The sequence below is a fragment of the Adiantum capillus-veneris genome, chromosome 9 (assembly GCF_014529385.1).
Source record: "Adiantum capillus-veneris isolate H3 chromosome 9, ASM1452938v2, whole genome shotgun sequence".
Classification (NCBI taxonomy): domain Eukaryota; kingdom Viridiplantae; phylum Streptophyta; class Polypodiopsida; order Polypodiales; family Pteridaceae; genus Adiantum; species Adiantum capillus-veneris.
In genome coordinates, this window is record NC_140939.1 from 90,398,034 (window position 1) to 90,415,377 (window position 17,344).

The following is a 17,344-nucleotide window of genomic DNA, read 5'->3' on the forward strand; positions in this document are numbered from 1 at the left end:
GATGAAGTTTTTGATTGCTTAAAAGCATGTCATGAGGAGGGATGTGGAGGCCATTTTGGAGTGGAAATTACAAGAAGGAAAGTATTGAATGCTCAACTTATGTGGCCAAGTATGAATAGGGATGTTGTGCATTGGTGTAGAAGCTGTCACGAGTGCCAAATATATCAAAAGAGAAAGATGATGCCTGAGCCTTTGAGACACATTGTAAGCTATGGACCTTTTGAGAAGTGGGGTGTGGATGTAATCGGTCCTCTTCCAGGAACTAGAAATGGGAAGCACTACATACTTAGTGCAGTGGATTATATGACAAGATGGCCAGAAGCAAAGGCTAGTAGAGGGGCTACAAGCAAAGATGTATGCAGCTTTATCTTTGATTGCATATGTTGCAGATTTGGAGTGCCGTTGGAGCTTGTAAATGATCAATGGAAAGAGTTTAGGAATGATCTTATCACTGAATTGGTGGAGAAATTGGAGATCAAACATAGGTATGCTACTCCTTATCATCCACAATGCAATGGGTTGGTGGAGGCATTCAATGGAGTTTTACAGAAGATATTGTTCAAGCTTGTGGAAGAACATCCAAAAGATTGGGATATGTATTTGGAGAGGGCATTGTGGGCATGTAGAGTGACTCAAAAATCATCCACGGGATTCACTCCATTTCATTTGGTATATGGAGAAGAGTGTGTTATGCCGATTAATGTGATGCTTTCTTCATTGGAGTTCATTTTGAAGCATAGTTTGGTTGAGGAAGAGCATGTAAAAGAGAGACTGGCATCTATGCATAGCCTCTTGTTGGATAGAGAAAGTGCCATTAGATACTATGAAGACTTGGGAAGAAGAAGGGGTGATGTATTCAATGAAAAGATAAAAGAAAAAGGGCTATGTGAAGGCATGTTGGTTATGAGGTATAATAGTGCTTTGGACAATACCTTTCAAACAAAGTTCAAGGCAAAGTGGGAAGGTCCTTTTGTGGTGCATAAGGTGTATGATAATGGAAGCTATCAGCTCAAGGACTTGGATGGAAAGATGCATAAGGGAAGAGTCAATGGGATCCGAATCAGGCCTTATGTGACCAGAATCATGTGATGAAGCAAGAAATGTACATGAAACACTTGAAAGTGTTCCATGCTTGTGGGGGGGGCAATATGTGACGTGTTTTTATGGAATGATGCAAGCCACCCCAAGGAATTTGAAAAGGGGTTTTTAATGCTTTTGGGTCCCTTATATGTAAATAAAGCATGCTTGTACAAAGTGTACAAAGGCGGCGTGTGCCAGCTGTCTCTACGCATGCGGGATAGTTGTGCGGGGTGCATAGTTTTGCTGTTTTTGTACATAGACGTGTCGAGACTTGAAAGAGTCACTTAGTACTTGAAAAATATGAGCAAAACGGAGTTTTTATCAGCTTGAGGTCGTGAGTGAGTGGGGGATTTTACAGAGGAAGATCTAGCAGCAAGAAGCCCTGATTGCCGCGAGGGATAGAGGCGTTTGGGAGTAGAGCAGCCTGTCTTGCTAGTCGAGGGCCCGATGTGGTGAGTTGAGAGTGTGTCTCTCCTCAATGGGCTGATGAAAGTGGGTGCTTAGCTCTGCATATTGACCTCTCTTCATCTTGTTTTGAGGTATGGTGGCTATGGTGTGTGCAGCTCCTTGTGGTGCAGCTAGTCGAGGGTAAACTATGTGCTGCAATGCCTTGCTTGTACATATATCAAAGGGCAAGGTTTCCCCCAAGTTTTCCATCACCTTTTTTGATTTTTTTGCTGAACTTTGTGGATTTTCAAATTAAGCTTGATTTGAGTGGGTTTTGGTCAAGCTATGCGTATATATGGGAGCGCCTATGGAAGCCCTACTAGCACATGGAAGGGCGTTTGAAAAGAAGTGAAGCTCTTTGAGTTATGGTCAAAAGTGCAGAGATTTCCATGGTTTTTTTCTCACTTTTTTCCTTGATTTTATTGCTTCCTTGGTGTCTTTGAGTGCAATGGAGTGTAGTGGGAGTTGTAGCGGTGTAGAGGGAAGCTAGTCGGAGCTAGTCGAGGCTAGTCGAGGTTGAGTGTGTGTGAAATTGAGAAAATTAGTGAGAGAAGATCAGCCCATATTATCTCGAGAGAGCTATACTCTTCATCCTCTTTTCTTGGTGTTGGTTTGAGGTGTTGTAGAGGCCAGCCCCCCAATCCTTCACATAAACTGGTGGCCCCACTGAGGAGAAGAGAATCCTTCTAACAGGGTTTATATCTACAGATTGGCATCCATTTGAAGATCAACTCAAGGCCCATGGCGGGAGATGGGTATGAAGTCTTCAAGGGTGGAAAAGGAGAAGATGTGGACAAGTTCATCCGAAGGATCGAATTGATTGCATTGAAGAGCAATAGGGACGATGGTGCATTCAAGGTACATTTGGTGAGTTTGCTACTTGAAGGTGAAGCACGTGAATGGTATGAAGATAGGCTTGAAGGTGGTGTAAAGGGAGATTGGAATCTTCTTTCTCATGCCTTGAGAGAAGAGTTTGAGAAGGAGGATGATCCTGAGTATTTGTGGAGAGAGCTAAGCAAGCTGCAACAAGGAGAACATGAAGACATCAATGTGCACATAAACAGGTTTGAAGCTTGTTGGAGAAAGATCATAAAGGGACTTGAAGAGAATCAAATGCCCCCTGATTTCTTGAAGAAAGATAGGTTTGTGGTTGTCTTACATCAAAGCATTAGAGACAAGGTGGAGCTCAAGGACCCAGGGACCTACAATGAGGCAGTAAAGGTTGCTAGAGAGCAATGGAGAAAGAAGGTGAGAAGGCATGAAATGGAAAATAGGGAAAGAGAATCAAATGTACATCAAAGGGATGGTTATGTATCAACGAATAATGTGGTCGAGCCTTTGCCTTTGGATATGCATGTTGAAAGGGAAATCCATGTAGAAGCTCCAAGAGTGGACAATAGAGGACAAGAATCCTTTCACCAAGGCATTCAAAGATTGACACAGCAAATAGGAAACCTCAACCTTGCTATGCAAGCTATCCAAAAACAAGTAAGAAGACCTCAAGGAGAACGGCCTCAAAGGAATAGAGGTGATAATGTGATGTGTTACAATTGTGGGGAGAGAGGGCATATATCGCCCAATTGCAATCAACCAAGGAGAGATCCAGGAGGTATATATCCTATCATACAAAGAAAAATAGGTAATGAAGGCAATGTAAATGGAAATGTGCAACCTCTCCAAGGTCAAGGACTTGCACAACAACAGGGACAAAATCAAGCTCAAGCACCTCCACAATTTAATGTAGGAATTTTGGAGGCAGTTGAGGAGGGAGATGAAGATGATGAGGTTGATGTCTTTGCAAATAAGAGAACAAGGGCACAAAAATCAGGGAGTGAAGGCCCTTTCAAAGAGGAAAGAGCAAGGACAAAGCCAAGGAGAGATGTAGATAAAGGCAAGGCACCTATGGAAGAGGCTGAAAGTAGTAAGCAGGCAAAGGTAAGGGCAAGAAGAAGGAAGATAGGCATGGATGATTTTCAGCTTGGGAAGGGTCAATCAACATACAATCTCTTAGAAGACTTGAAGAACAAGAGGGCCGACATATCATATGGGCAACTCTTGCATTTGAGCTCAAGTATGAGAAGGCACTGGCATAAGCTAGCTAGTGTTAGAAGGGTGAAGGTAAAGACACGCGATGCACATGTAGTGCAGCTTCATAAAGTTACTGATGTTTTGCCTGTGGTTGATGCTTGGATACATGGAAGGAGGGTGAATAAGGCGTACATGGATGGTGGAGCCCAAGTGTTATGACAGAGGAAACAATGCAGCAATTGGGATTGCAGCTCACAGGCAAATCCTTTTTCAGTGTGAAGATGGCAAATAGTAGTAGAGTGAAATGAATGGGAGTTATTCATGACTTGGAGCTTAATGTTTTGGGTCAAAGGGCTGTCATGGACATTCATGTGATGCCTGCAAAGCTTGGGGCATATCCAGTTATATTGGGTAGACCTTGGTTGATTGCTATGAGGTCACGACAGGACTGGTATAGGGGATGTATTGACCTCTTTGTGGACAGGCCTTAAGAGAAGAGGATTATATATGATATGAAAACATGTAAGGTGCTGGAAATTGATGATGAACCAGCTATGCATCAAGATTTATCGCCATCCACTTATGACATGTGTGACAGTTCTTCTAGTGCATCCTCTACATGTACTGACGAAGAGGTTTATGATCAAAGTCTTCTTGATCTTGATGTAGATCTTTGTGGGATACATGTATATGATGAAAATTGTGATAAAGGGAATGCTATGAGATCAGAAAATGACCATGGGGCTGATCATGAGCCGAATGTACCAAAAGCTGAATTAATGGATATGCTTGCAGGTGACCTGACTAGTCGAGAGAGAGAAGCATATGATGCATTGTTTGACAAGTATCCTAAGTTGTTTGCCAAAGATTATGCTCAAATGAGGGAAAAAAAGAGTGTTGTTCATGAAATAAAGATTAAAGAAGGTGCAAAGCCTGTTGCTCAAAAGCTAAGGAGATTGGGCACCATTCAACAAAAGGTATTGGAGATAGAGATGAGTAAGCTTTTGCAAGCTGGTTTTATCTACCTTGTGGATGATGCAGAATGGGTTTCACATGTGGTTATAGTTCCAAAAAAGGGAAATAAATGGAGAATATGTGTGGACTATAAGCCATTGAATGCGGCAACAAAGAGGCATCACTATCCCCTTCCCTTTCAGGATGAGATTTTGGACACTGTTGCAGGTCATGAGAGATATTCGGTATGTGATGGGTTCAGTGGGTATTTTCAAATTGGGATTGCATATGAAGATCAAAAGAAGACCAACTTTTTGACCCCATGGGGAGTGTTTTGCTATAGGGTGATGCCTTTTGGCTTGATGAATTCTTATGCGAGCTTCCAAAGTTGGATGGACAAAGTATTGGGGCCTTACCTTGGAAGCTTTGTAAAAGTCTTTATGGATGATTTTTGTGTTTACAATGATAGAATGCTTGTTTAAAAGGATTGATGATGATGGGGGTCAACTCAATCCTTTGAAATGTAAAATTTCAAGAGCTAGAGTGATACTTCTTGGCCATGAGGTAAGTGAGAATGGGATAGCTCCAGATCCTGCAAAAGTGGAATGTTTGCTTATGATGGAGAGTCCTAAAAGTACAAAGGAATTGATGAGTTTTGTACAAAAGTTAAGGTACTTGTCAAGGTCTTTTTGTATGCTTGCTGAATATGTGCACCCTTTGCAAGAAGCAACACAAAAAGACCCTTTCCTTTGGACGGAGCATGAGCAAACAACTTTTGAAGACGTCAAGGAAAAGCTATCTACATTACCTTTGATGATGCCTCCTTTTTGGGATGAAATGTTTTACTTGAGCTTGAGCGTGGGTGAGCATGCTATTGGTGCAGTATTGATGCAAAAAGGAAAAAAGCAATCTTATATGAGGCCGGTTTACTACATAAGCAAAGTGAAGAATGATGCACAAAAATCTTGGCATGAGATCGAGCAATTGGTTTGGGCATTGGTATATGCAACAAAAAGGCTGAAATCTTATCTTATTTGTAAGCCTTTTGTGGTGTTAACATCATGTAGTTTATTGCCTCATGCACTAAGGTATCCTGGGGATAGTCCTAAATTGCAAAAGTGGATACTTAGCTTGCAACAATTTGACATGAGCTTTACTAAGGAGGATAGTGTGAGAGCAAATATGGCGGATATGCTCACTTTTAAAGAGATTCATGCAAGGAGTGAGTTGAAGAAGGATTTGGAAAAGAAGATAGCACCAAGTCCAACTATGCATGCGGAGCTTCAGGATGTAGAGGGTACCTTATACTTTGACGGGGCTTTCAAAAGGAGCATTAATAAGGGCACTATTGGTTATGTATTTGTGGATAAAAATGGCATTGAGTGCTGGTTTGGAAGCCAAGAAGTGGATGTAAAGAGTAATAATGAGGCTGAGTATGCAAGCCTCTGTTTGGGCTTGGAAGAATGTGTCAAAAGACATGTAAGGAGGCTTTTAATCAAAGGTGATTCTATGTTGATTGTGCGGCAAGTTCAAGGCACCTGGAAGGTAAATCAAGAAGGCATGAAGGGCTGGTTTTTCCAAGTGAGAAAGTTGTTAAAGTCTTTTACTTCCTTTTAAATATGGCATGTACCACGAAATATGAATGTAAGGGCTCATGAGTTGGCGGAACAGGTGTTCACAAAGGATGTGCATGCGGTGATAATTAGAGAGCCAAGGTATCTTGGAAGGGAATCCCTCCATGAGGAAGAACATGTGTTGCAAACGGGTTTTGCAAGAAAGGGATTGGCTTCTCAACAAAGGCATGCAATCACACGAAGAGCTATGAGGTATGTCTTGATAGGAGAGCAAATGTATCACAAGGGGGCTGATGGTGTCATGAGAAGAGTTCTCTACCATGATGAAGTTTTTGATTGCTTAAAAGCATGTCATGAGGAGGGATGTGGAGGCCATTTTGGAGTGGAAATTACAAGAAGGAAAGTATTGAATGCTCAACTTATGTGGCCAAGTATGAATAGGGATGTTGTGCATTGGTGTAGAAGCTGTCACGAGTGCCAAATATATCAAAAGAGAAAGATGATGCCTGAGCCTTTGAGACACATTGTAAGCTATGGACCTTTTGAGAAGTGGGGTGTGGATGTAATCGGTCCTCTTCCAGGCACTAGAAATGGGAAGCACTACATACTTAGTGCAGTGGATTATATGACAAGATGGCCAGAAGCAAAGGCTAGTAGAGGGGCTACAAGCAAAGATGTATGCAGCTTTATCTTTGATTGCATATGTTGCAGATTTGGAGTGCCGTTGGAGCTTGTAAATGATCAATGGAAAGAGTTTAGGAATGATCTTATCACTGAATTGGTGGAGAAATTGGAGATCAAACATAGGTATACTACTCCTTATCATCCACAATGCAATGGGTTGGTGGAGGCATTCAATGGAGTTTTACAGAAGATATTGTTCAAGCTTGTGGAAGAACATCCAAAAGATTGGGATATGTATTTGGAGAGGGCATTGTGGGCATGTAGAGTGACTCAAAAATCATCCACGGGATTCACTCCATTTCATTTGGTATATGGAGAAGAGTGTGTTATGCCGATTAATGTGATGCTTTCTTCATTGGAGTTCATTTTGAAGCATAGTTTGGTTGAGGAAGAGCATGTAAAAGAGAGACTGGCATCTATGCATAGCCTCTTGTTGGATAGAGAAAGCGCCATTAGATACTATGAAGACTTGGGAAGAAGAAGGGGTGATGTATTCAATGAAAAGATAAAGGAAAAAGGGCTATGTGAAGGCATGTTGGTTATGAGGTATAATAGTGCTTTGGACAATACCTTTCAAACAAAGTTCAAGGCAAAGTGGGAAGGTCCTTTTGTGGTGCATAAGGTGTATGATAATGGAAGCTATCAGCTCAAGGACTTGGATGGAAAGATGCATAAGGGAAGAGTCAATGGGATCCGAATCAGGCCTTATGTGACCAGAATCATGTGATGAAGCAAGAAATGTACATGAAACACTTGAAAGTGTTCCATGCTTGTGGGGGGGGCAATATGTGACGTGTTTTTACGGAATGATGCAAGCCACCCCAAGGAATTTGAAAAGGGGTTTTTAATGCTTTTGGGTCCCTTATATGTAAATAAAGCATGCTTGTACAAAGTGTACAAAGGCGGCGTGTGCCAGCTGTCTCTACGCATGCGGGCCAGTTGTGCGGGGTGCATAGTTTTGCTGTTTTTGTACATAGACGTGTCGAGACTTGAAAGAGTCACTTAGTACTTGAAAAATATGAGCAAAACGGAGTTTTTATCAGCTTGAGGTCGTGAGTGAGTGGGGGATTTTACAGAGGAAGATCTAGCAGCAAGAAGCCCTGATTGCCGCGAGGGATAGAGGCGTTTGGGAGTAGAGCAGCTTGTCTTGCTAGTCGAGGGCCCGATGTGGTGAGTTGAGAGTGTGTCTCTCCTCAATGGACTGATGAAAGTGGGTGCTTAGCTCTGCATATTGACCTCTCTTCATCTTGTTTTGAGGTATGGTGGCTATGGTGTGTGCAGCTCCTTGTGGTCCAGCCATTCGAGGGTAAACTATGTGCTGCAATGCCTTGCTTGTACATATATCAAAGGGCAAGGTTTCCCCCAAGTTTTCCATCACTTTTTTTGATTTTTTTGCTGAACTTTGTGGATTTTCAAATTAAGCTTGATTTGAGTGGGTTTTGGTCAAGCTATGTGTATATATGGGAGCGCCTATGGAAGCCCTACTAGCACATGGAAGGGCGTTTGAAAAGAAGTGAAGCTCTTTGAGTTATGGTCAAAAGTGCAGAGATTTCCATGGTTTTTTTCTCACTTTTTTCCATTTTATTGCTTCCTTGGTGTCTTTGAGTGCAATGGCGTATAGTGGGAGTTGTAGCGGTGTAGAGGGAAGCTAGTCGGAGCTAGTCGAGGCTAGTCGAGGTTGAGTGTGTGTGAAATTGAGAAAATTAGTGAGAGAAGATCAGCCCATATTATCTCGAGAGAGCTATACTCTTCATCCTCTTTTCTTGGTGTTGGTTTGAGGTGTTGTAGAGGCCAGCCCCCCAATCCTTCACATAAACTGGTGGCCCCACTGAGGAGAAGAGAATCCTTCTAACAGGGTTTTGATCTACAGATTGGCATCCATTTGAAGATCAACTCAAGGACCATGGCTGGAGATGGGTATGAAGTCTTCAAGGGTGGAAAAGGAGAAGATGTGGACAAGTTCATCCGAAGGATCGAATTGATTGCATTGAAGAGCAATAGGGACGATGGTGCATTCAAGGTACATTTGGTGAGTTTGCTACTTGAAGGTGAAGCACGTGAATGGTATGAAGATAGGCTTGAAGGTGGTGTAAAGGGAGATTGGAATCTTCTTTCTCATGCCTTGAGAGAAGAGTTTGAGAAGGAGGATGATCCTGAGTATTTGTGGAGAGAGCTAAGCAAGCTGCAACAAGGAGAACATGAAGACATCAATGTGCACATAAACAGGTTTGAAGCTTGTTGGAGAAAGATCATAAAGGGACTTGAAGAGAATCAAATGCCCCCTGATTTCTTGAAGAAAGATAGGTTTGTGGTTGTCTTACATCAAAGCATTAGAGACAAGGTGGAGCTCAAGGACCCAGGGACCTACAATGAGGCAGTAAAGGTTGCTAGAGAGCAATGGAGAAAGAAGGTGAGAAGACATGAAATGGCAAATAGGGAAAGAGAATCAAATGTACATCAAAGGGATGGTTATGTATCAACAAATAATGTGGTCGATCCTTTGCCTTTGGATATGCATGTTGAAAGGGAAATCCATGTAGAAGCTCCAAGAGTGGACAATAGAGGACAAGAATCCTTTCACCAAGGCATTCAAAGATTGACACAGCAAATAGGAAACCTCAACCTTGCTATGCAAGCTATCCAAAAACAAGTAAGAAGACCTCAAGGAGAACGGCCTCAAAGGAATAGAGGTGATAATGTGATGTGTTACAATTGTGGGGAGAGAGGGCATATATCGCCCAATTGCAATCAACCAAGGAGAGATCCAGGAGGTATATATCCTATCATACAAAGAAAAATAGGTAATGAAGGCAATGTAAATGGAAATGTGCAACCTCTCCAAGGTCAAGGACTTGCACAACAACAGGGACAAAATCAAGCTCAAGCACCTCCACAATTTAATGTAGGAATTTTGGAGGCAGTTGAGGAGGGAGATGAAGATGATGAGGTTGATGTCTTTGCAAATAAGAGAACAAGGGCACAAAAATCGGGGAGTGAAGGCCCTTTCAAAGAGGAAAGAGCAAGGACAAAGCCAAGGAGAGATGTAGATAAAGGCAAGGCACCTATGGAAGAGGCTGAAAGTAGTAAGCAGGCAAAGGTAAGGGCAAGAAGAAGGAAGATAGGCATGGATGATTTTCAGCTTGGGAAGGGTCAATCAACATACAATCTCTTAGAAGACTTGAAGAACAAGAGGGCCGACATATCATATGGGCAACTCTTGCATTTGAGCTCAAGTATGAGAAGGCACTGGCATAAGCTAGCTAGTGTTAGAAGGGTGAAGGTAAAGACACGCGATGCACATGTAGTGCAGCTTCATAAAGTTACTGGTGTTTTGCCTGTGGTTGATGCTTGGATACATGGAAGGAGGGTGAATAAGGCGTACATGGATGGTGGAGCCCAAGTGTTATGACAGAGGAAACAATGCAGCAATTGGGATTGCAGCTCACATGCAAATCCTTTTTCAGTGTGAAGATGGCAAATAGTAGTAGAGTGAAATGATTGGGAGTTATTCATGACTTGGAGCTTAATGTTTTGGGTCAAAGGGCTGTCATGGACATTCATGTGATGCCTGCAAAGCTTGGGGCATATCCAGTTATATTGGGTAGACCTTGGTTGATTGCTATGAGGTCACGACAGGATTGGTATAGGGGATGTATTGACCTCTTTGTGGACAGGCCTAAAGAGAAGAGGATTAGATATGATATGAAAACATGTAAGGTGCTGGAAATTGATGATGAACCAGCTATGCATCAAGATTTATCGCCATCCACTTATGACATGTGTGACAGTTCTTCTAGTGCATCCTCTACATGTACTGACGAAGAGGTTTATGATCAAAGTCTTCTTGATCTTGATGTAGATCTTTGTGGGATACATGTATATGATGAAAATTGTGATAAAGGGAATGCTATGAGATCAGAAAATGACCATGGGGCTGATCATGAGCCGAATGTACCAAAAGCTGAATTAATGGATATGCTTGCAGGTGACCTGACTAGTCGAGAGAGAGAAGCATATGATGCATTGTTTGACAAGTATCCTAAGTTGTTTGCCAAAGATTATGCTCAAATGAGGGAAAAAAAGAGTGTTGTTCATGAAATAAAGATTAAAGAAGGTGCAAAGCCTGTTGCTCAAAAGCTAAGGAGATTGGGCCTCATTCAACAAAAGGTATTGGAGATAGAAATGAGTAAGCTTTTGCAAGCTGGTTTCATCTACCTTGTGGATGATGCAGAATGGGTTTCACCTGTGGTTATAGTTCCAAAAAAGGGAAATAAATGGAGAATATGTGCGGACTATAAGCCATTGAATGCGGCAACAAAGAGGCATCACTATCCCCTTCCCTTTCAGGATGAGATTTTGGACACTGTTGCAGGTCATGAGAGATATTCGGTATGTGATGGGTTCAGTGGGTATTTTCAAATTGGGATTGCATATGAAGATCAAAAGAAGACCAACTTTTTGACCCCATGGGGAGTGTTTTGCTATAGGGTGATGCCTTTTGGCTTGATGAATTCTTATACGAGCTTCCAAAGTTGGATGGACAAAGTATTGGGGCCTTACCTTGGAAGCTTTGTAAAAGTCTTTATGGATGATTTTTGTGTTTACAATGATAGAATGCTTCATGTGAAAAATCTTGATATGGTGTTTAAAAGGATTGATGATGATGGGGGTCAACTCAATCCTTTGAAATGTAAAATTTCAAGAGCTAGAGTGATACTTCTTGGCCATGAGGTAAGTGAGAATGGGATAGCTCCAGATCCTGCAAAAGTGGAATGTTTGCTTATGATGGAGAGTCCTAAAAGTACAAAGGAATTGATGAGTTTTGTACAAAAGTTAAGGTACTTGTCAAGGTCTTTTTGTATGCATGCTGAATATGTGCACCCTTTGCAAGAAGCAACACAAAAATACCCTTTCCTTTGGACGGAGCATGAGCAAACAACTTTTGAAGACGTCAAGGAAAATCTATCTACATTACCTTTGATGATGCCTCCTTTTTGGGATGAAATGTTTTACTTGAGCTTGAGCGTGGGTGAGCATGCTATTGGTGCAGTATTGATGCAAAAAGGAAAAAAGCAATCTTATATGAGGCCGGTTTACTACATAAGCAAAGTGAAGAATGATGCACAAAAATCTTGGCATGAGATCGAGCAATTGGTTTGGGCATTGGTATATGCAACAAAAAGGCTGAAATCTTATCTTATTTGTAAGCCTTTTGTGGTGTTAACATCATGTAGTTTATTGCCTCATGCACTAAGGTATCCTGGGGATAGTCCTAAATTGCAAAAGTGGATACTTAGCTTGCAACAATTTGACATGAGCTTTACTAAGGAGGATAGTGTGAGAGCAAATATGGCGGATATGCTCACTTTTAAAGAGATTCATGCAAGGAGTGAGTTGAAGAAGGATTTGGAAAAGAAGATAGCACCAAGTCCAACTATGCATGCGGAGCTTCAGGATGTAGAGGGTACCTTATACTTTGACGGGGCTTTCAAAAGGAGCATTAATAAGGGCACTATTGGTTATGTATTTGTGGATAAAAATGGCATTGAGTGCTGGTTTGGAAGCCAAGAAGTGGATGTAAAGAGTAATAATGAGGCTGAGTATGCAAGCCTCTGTTTGGGCTTGGAAGAATGTGTCAAAAGACATGTAAGGAGGCTTTTAATCAAAGGTGATTCTATGTTGATTGTGCGGCAAGTTCAAGGCACCTGGAAGGTAAATCAAGAAGGCATGAAGGGCTGGTTTTTCCAAGTGAGAAAGTTGTTAAAGTCTTTTACTTCCTTTTAAATATGGCATGTACCACGAAATATGAATGTAAGGGCTCATGAGTTGGCGGAACAGGTGTTCACAAAGGATGTGCATGCGGTGATAATTAGAGAGCCAAGGTATCTTGGAAGGGAATCCCTCCATGAGGAAGAACATGTGTTGCAAACGGGTTTTGCAAGAAAGGGATTGGCTTCTCAACAAAGGCATGCAATCACACGAAGAGCTATGAGGTATGTCTTGATAGGAGAGCAAATGTATCACAAGGGGGCTGATGGTGTCATGAGAAGAGTTCTCTACCATGATGAAGTTTTTGATTGCTTAAAAGCATGTCATGAGGAGGGATGTGGAGGCCATTTTGGAGTGGAAATTACAAGAAGGAAAGTATTGAATGCTCAACTTATGTGGCCAAGTATGAATAGGGATGTTGTGCATTGGTGTAGAAGCTGTCACGAGTGCCAAATATATCAAAAGAGAAAGATGATGCCTGAGCCTTTGAGACACATTGTAAGCTATGGACCTTTTGAGAAGTGGGGTGTGGATGTAATCGGTCCTCTTCCAGGCACTAGAAATGGGAAGCACTACATACTTAGTGCAGTGGATTATATGACAAGATGGCCAGAAGCAAAGGCTAGTAGAGGGGCTACAAGCAAAGATGTATGCAGCTTTATCTTTGATTGCATATGTTGCAGATTTGGAGTGCCGTTGGAGCTTGTAAATGATCAATGGAAAGAGTTTAGGAATGATCTTATCACTAAATTGGTGGAGAAATTGGAGATCAAACATAGGTATACTACTCCTTATCATCCACAATGCAATGGGTTGGTGGAGGCATTCAATGGAGTTTTACAGAAGATATTGTTCAAGCTTGTGGAAGAACATCCAAAAGATTGGGATATGTATTTGGAGAGGGCATTGTGGGCATGTAGAGTGACTCAAAAATCATCCACGGGATTCACTCCATTTCATTTGGTATATGGAGAAGAGTGTGTTATGCCGATTAATGTGATGCTTTCTTCATTGGAGTTCATTTTGAAGCATAGTTTGGTTGAGGAAGAGCATGTAAAAGAGAGACTGGCATCTATGCATAGCCTCTTGTTGGATAGAGAAAGCGCCATTAGATACTATGAAGACTTGGGAAGAAGAAGGGGTGATGTATTCAATGAAAAGATAAAGGAAAAAGGGCTATGTGAAGGCATGTTGGTTATGAGGTATAATAGTGCTTTGGACAATACCTTTCAAACAAAGTTCAAGGCAAAGTGGGAAGGTCCTTTTGTGGTGCATAAGGTGTATGATAATGGAAGCTATCAGCTCAAGGACTTGGATGGAAAGATGCATAAGGGAAGAGTCAATGGGATCCGAATCAGGCCTTATGTGACCAGAATCATGTGATGAAGCAAGAAATGTACATGAAACACTTGAAAGTGTTCCATGCTTGTGGGGGGGGCAATATGTGACGTGTTTTTACGGAATGATGCAAGCCACCCCAAGGAATTTGAAAAGGGGTTTTTAATGCTTTTGGGTCCCTTATATGTAAATAAAGCATGCTTGTACAAAGTGTACAAAGGCGGCGTGTGCCAGCTGTCTCTACGCATGCGGGCCAGTTGTGCGGGGTGCATAGTTTTGCTGTTTTTGTACATAGACGTGTCGAGACTTGAAAGAGTCACTTAGTACTTGAAAAATATGAGCAAAACGGAGTTTTTATCAGCTTGAGATCGTGAGTGAGTGGGGGATTTTACAGAGGAAGATCTAGCAGCAAGAAGCCCTGATTGCCGCGAGGGATAGAGGCGTTTGGGAGTAGAGCAGCCTGTCTTGCTAGTCGAGGGCCCGATGTGGTGAGTTGAGAGTGTGTCTCTCCTCAATGGGCTGATGAAAGTGGGTGCTTAGCTCTGCATATTGACCTCTCTTCATCTTGTTTTGAGGTATGGTGGCTATGGTGTGTGCAGCTCCTTGTGGTGCAGCTAGTCGAGGGTAAACTATGTGCTGCAATGCCTTGCTTGTACATATATCAAAGGGCAAGGTTTCCCCCAAGTTTTCCATCACCTTTTTTGATTTTTTTTCTGAACTTTGTGGATTTTCAAATTAAGCTTGATTTGAGTGGGTTTTGGTCAAGCTATGTGTATATATGGGAGCGCCTATGGAAGCCCTACTAGCACATGGAAGGGCGTTTGAAAAGAAGTTAAGCTCTTTGAGTTATGGTCAAAAGTGCAGAGATTTCCATGGTTTTTTTCTCACTTTTTTCCTTGATTTTATTGCTTCCTTGGTGTCTTTGAGTGCAATGGAGTGTAGTGGGAGTTGTAGCGGTGTAGAGGGAAGCTAGTCGGAGCTAGTCGAGGCTAGTCGAGGTTGAGTGTGTGTGAAATTGAGAAAATTAGTGAGAGAAGATCAGCCCATATTATCTCGAGAGAGCTATACTCTTCATCCTCTTTTCTTGGTGTTGGTTTGAGGTGTTGTAGAGGCCAGCCCCCCAATCCTTTACAACGTATCCTTGCCATGAATGCTCCACTAGCTGCCCGCCTTGATCTCTATGCTCTACTTGTGACATGTCGAACATGCATTGACTTGTCTATTTAATCTTTACTAGAGAGATTTGCTTTGGGATTTGGTTCATTCTCCACTTGCAACTGGTTGGGAGTTTAGGTGTTTTATTTGTCTTTAATTGAACTAATTGAATGAATGGTACTGGAACTGAGTATTACACTGGTACTGGTTCCCTCACTGAACTAACATAGAACAAGTCCAAGAGTTTCCCTTCTAGTTCTAATTTTGGTTCTAGATTTGCTAGGACCCCTTTTGTTCTTGGATAATAGAGATTAATCTTGCGTCCATTGTATACTCCCGGCAACAGTAGACCCCAAAATTATTTGAGTCTCACTGTTCTGTTTGAAAATACCTAATCCACCTCATAAGGCCCTGAACATGCTATTTTCACATTTGGTTTCTTTGGTCCCAGCTTGGACTAGTAGAGTAGAACTCGGTCACCTCTATAGAACTCTCTGAACTTGATCCTACTATCATGCCAATTCTTTCTCCTTTGTTGCACCACTTCTTGTTCTAATATAGCCCTCTGTTGTATCTCATCTAGCTATAATAGATCACTTAATCGTTTCTTTAGATTCTTATTGAAATCCATCCCATGTTCAACTACCAGTCTTAAACCTGGAATCACAAATTCCATGGGCACAAATGCTTTTGTGCCATAAACCAGTTTAAATGGGATCATGCCCATCGTGACTTTGTAAGTAGCTCGGTAGGCCCATACTACTATCTAAAGTTTGGTATCCGATTGGTGTGGCTCCTTCTGAACACTTTTTGTAAGAATAGTTTTGATGATTTTATTACTACTTTCAGCTTGACCATTTCATCTGGGATAATATGGTGTTGACTTACTGTGTTTCACTGAAAACATTCCCATGAGAATTTCCATCGTATCATTAATGAAATGAGTGCCCTGGTCTGACACTACCTCAATGGGACAATCATATCTACACATGATATTTTCCTAGAGGAATGAAGCAGTTGACCTAATAGTATTATTAGGTAGATCTTTTGTCTCCACCCATTTGCTGACATAGCAGGTAGCCATAATGATATACTTGTTACTTTTGTGAGTTATCTTTTTGAATGGTCCCATGAAGTCAATTCCCCACTTCATAAAGATTCCTAATGGTGTAACTAGAGTTAGTGGTGTCATGTCAGCTACTATAGGTCCACCCATCCTTTGGCAGATGTCACAAGTCTTACAAAATGTTGTGACATTAGCCATCATCGATTGCCACCATAATCCCGCTTGAAGGATTTTTTTGTATGTGATGTCAATTGAAAAATGACCTCCAATAGCGCCATTATGTGCTTCAATGATAACCTTCATTCGTCCTTTTAAGGGTACACAACGCCAAAGTAATCCATCAATTCATAATTTGTAAAGCGCTCATGCAATAATGATGAACTTTAGACTTTTAATAATTAGTATCTTTTTCTTGTTCAGAGTCCAATCTTCTGGGAATTTGCCTAGTTGAAGGAAATCACACACTTCTCGTCATTCTGGTCTAGCTCTTCCTCAGCCGTTCTTTGAAATAGTTCAACAACTATAGGTTCATCTCTTAAAGATGTTTTAGAGTAACCTTCACTGCTTCTGGAAAGAAATCGACTCCACAATGTGACTTTCTTGGTTTGTGGAAAATTTTGAATCCAAAATCCATTAAGAAAATCATCCACCTGATTAATATTCCATGTATGATCACTTTATAATACAAAACAATAAAGCATGATGATCAACATAAAAGTGAAACAATTGCCGTAGTAGATAATGTTGAAACTTGGTTGCACTAAACACCATTCCCAGTGCCTCTCTTTCTATTTTTGAATATCCTTGTTCAGTTGAACTGAATCTGCGCGACTGGCAAAGTAGACTGGGTAGTCCATTTTTCCATCATACTGAGCCACTATAGCCCCCATCTCCATTCTTGAAGCGTCAACATGTACATGAAAGACAATATCCCAACTGGGTTGGCAAATAATTTTCTTCCTGCTAATTGCATCTTTTAAGCATTGAAAGATTTTCTCACATTCTTCAGTCCAAATGTATTTAGTTCCTTTCTTTGTGAGCTCATAAAGGGGTAAGACTTTAGCAGCAAACATGTGAAAAAATCTTTGATAAAAATTAATGTACCTCGAGAATGAACTCAAGTTTGAAATCGTAGTTGGTGCTCTGACTTGTTGAATGCTCTTGATCTTATCTTCAGCCATCTTAATGTCATTTCTCAAAATAATGTTTCCTAGTTTCTGACCTTTCTAGACCATAAAAATGGACTTGA

General features: G+C 41.4%; 2 pseudogenes; both read left to right on the top strand.

The window, feature by feature from the left end:
- Window positions 1–2,268: 2,268 nt before the first annotated feature.
- Window positions 2,269–2,620, top strand: LOC147450788 (uncharacterized; annotated as a pseudogene).
- A 6,050-nt stretch (window positions 2,621–8,670) lies between these two features.
- Window positions 8,671–9,022, top strand: LOC147450789 (uncharacterized; annotated as a pseudogene).
- Window positions 9,023–17,344: the final 8,322 nt, after the last annotated feature.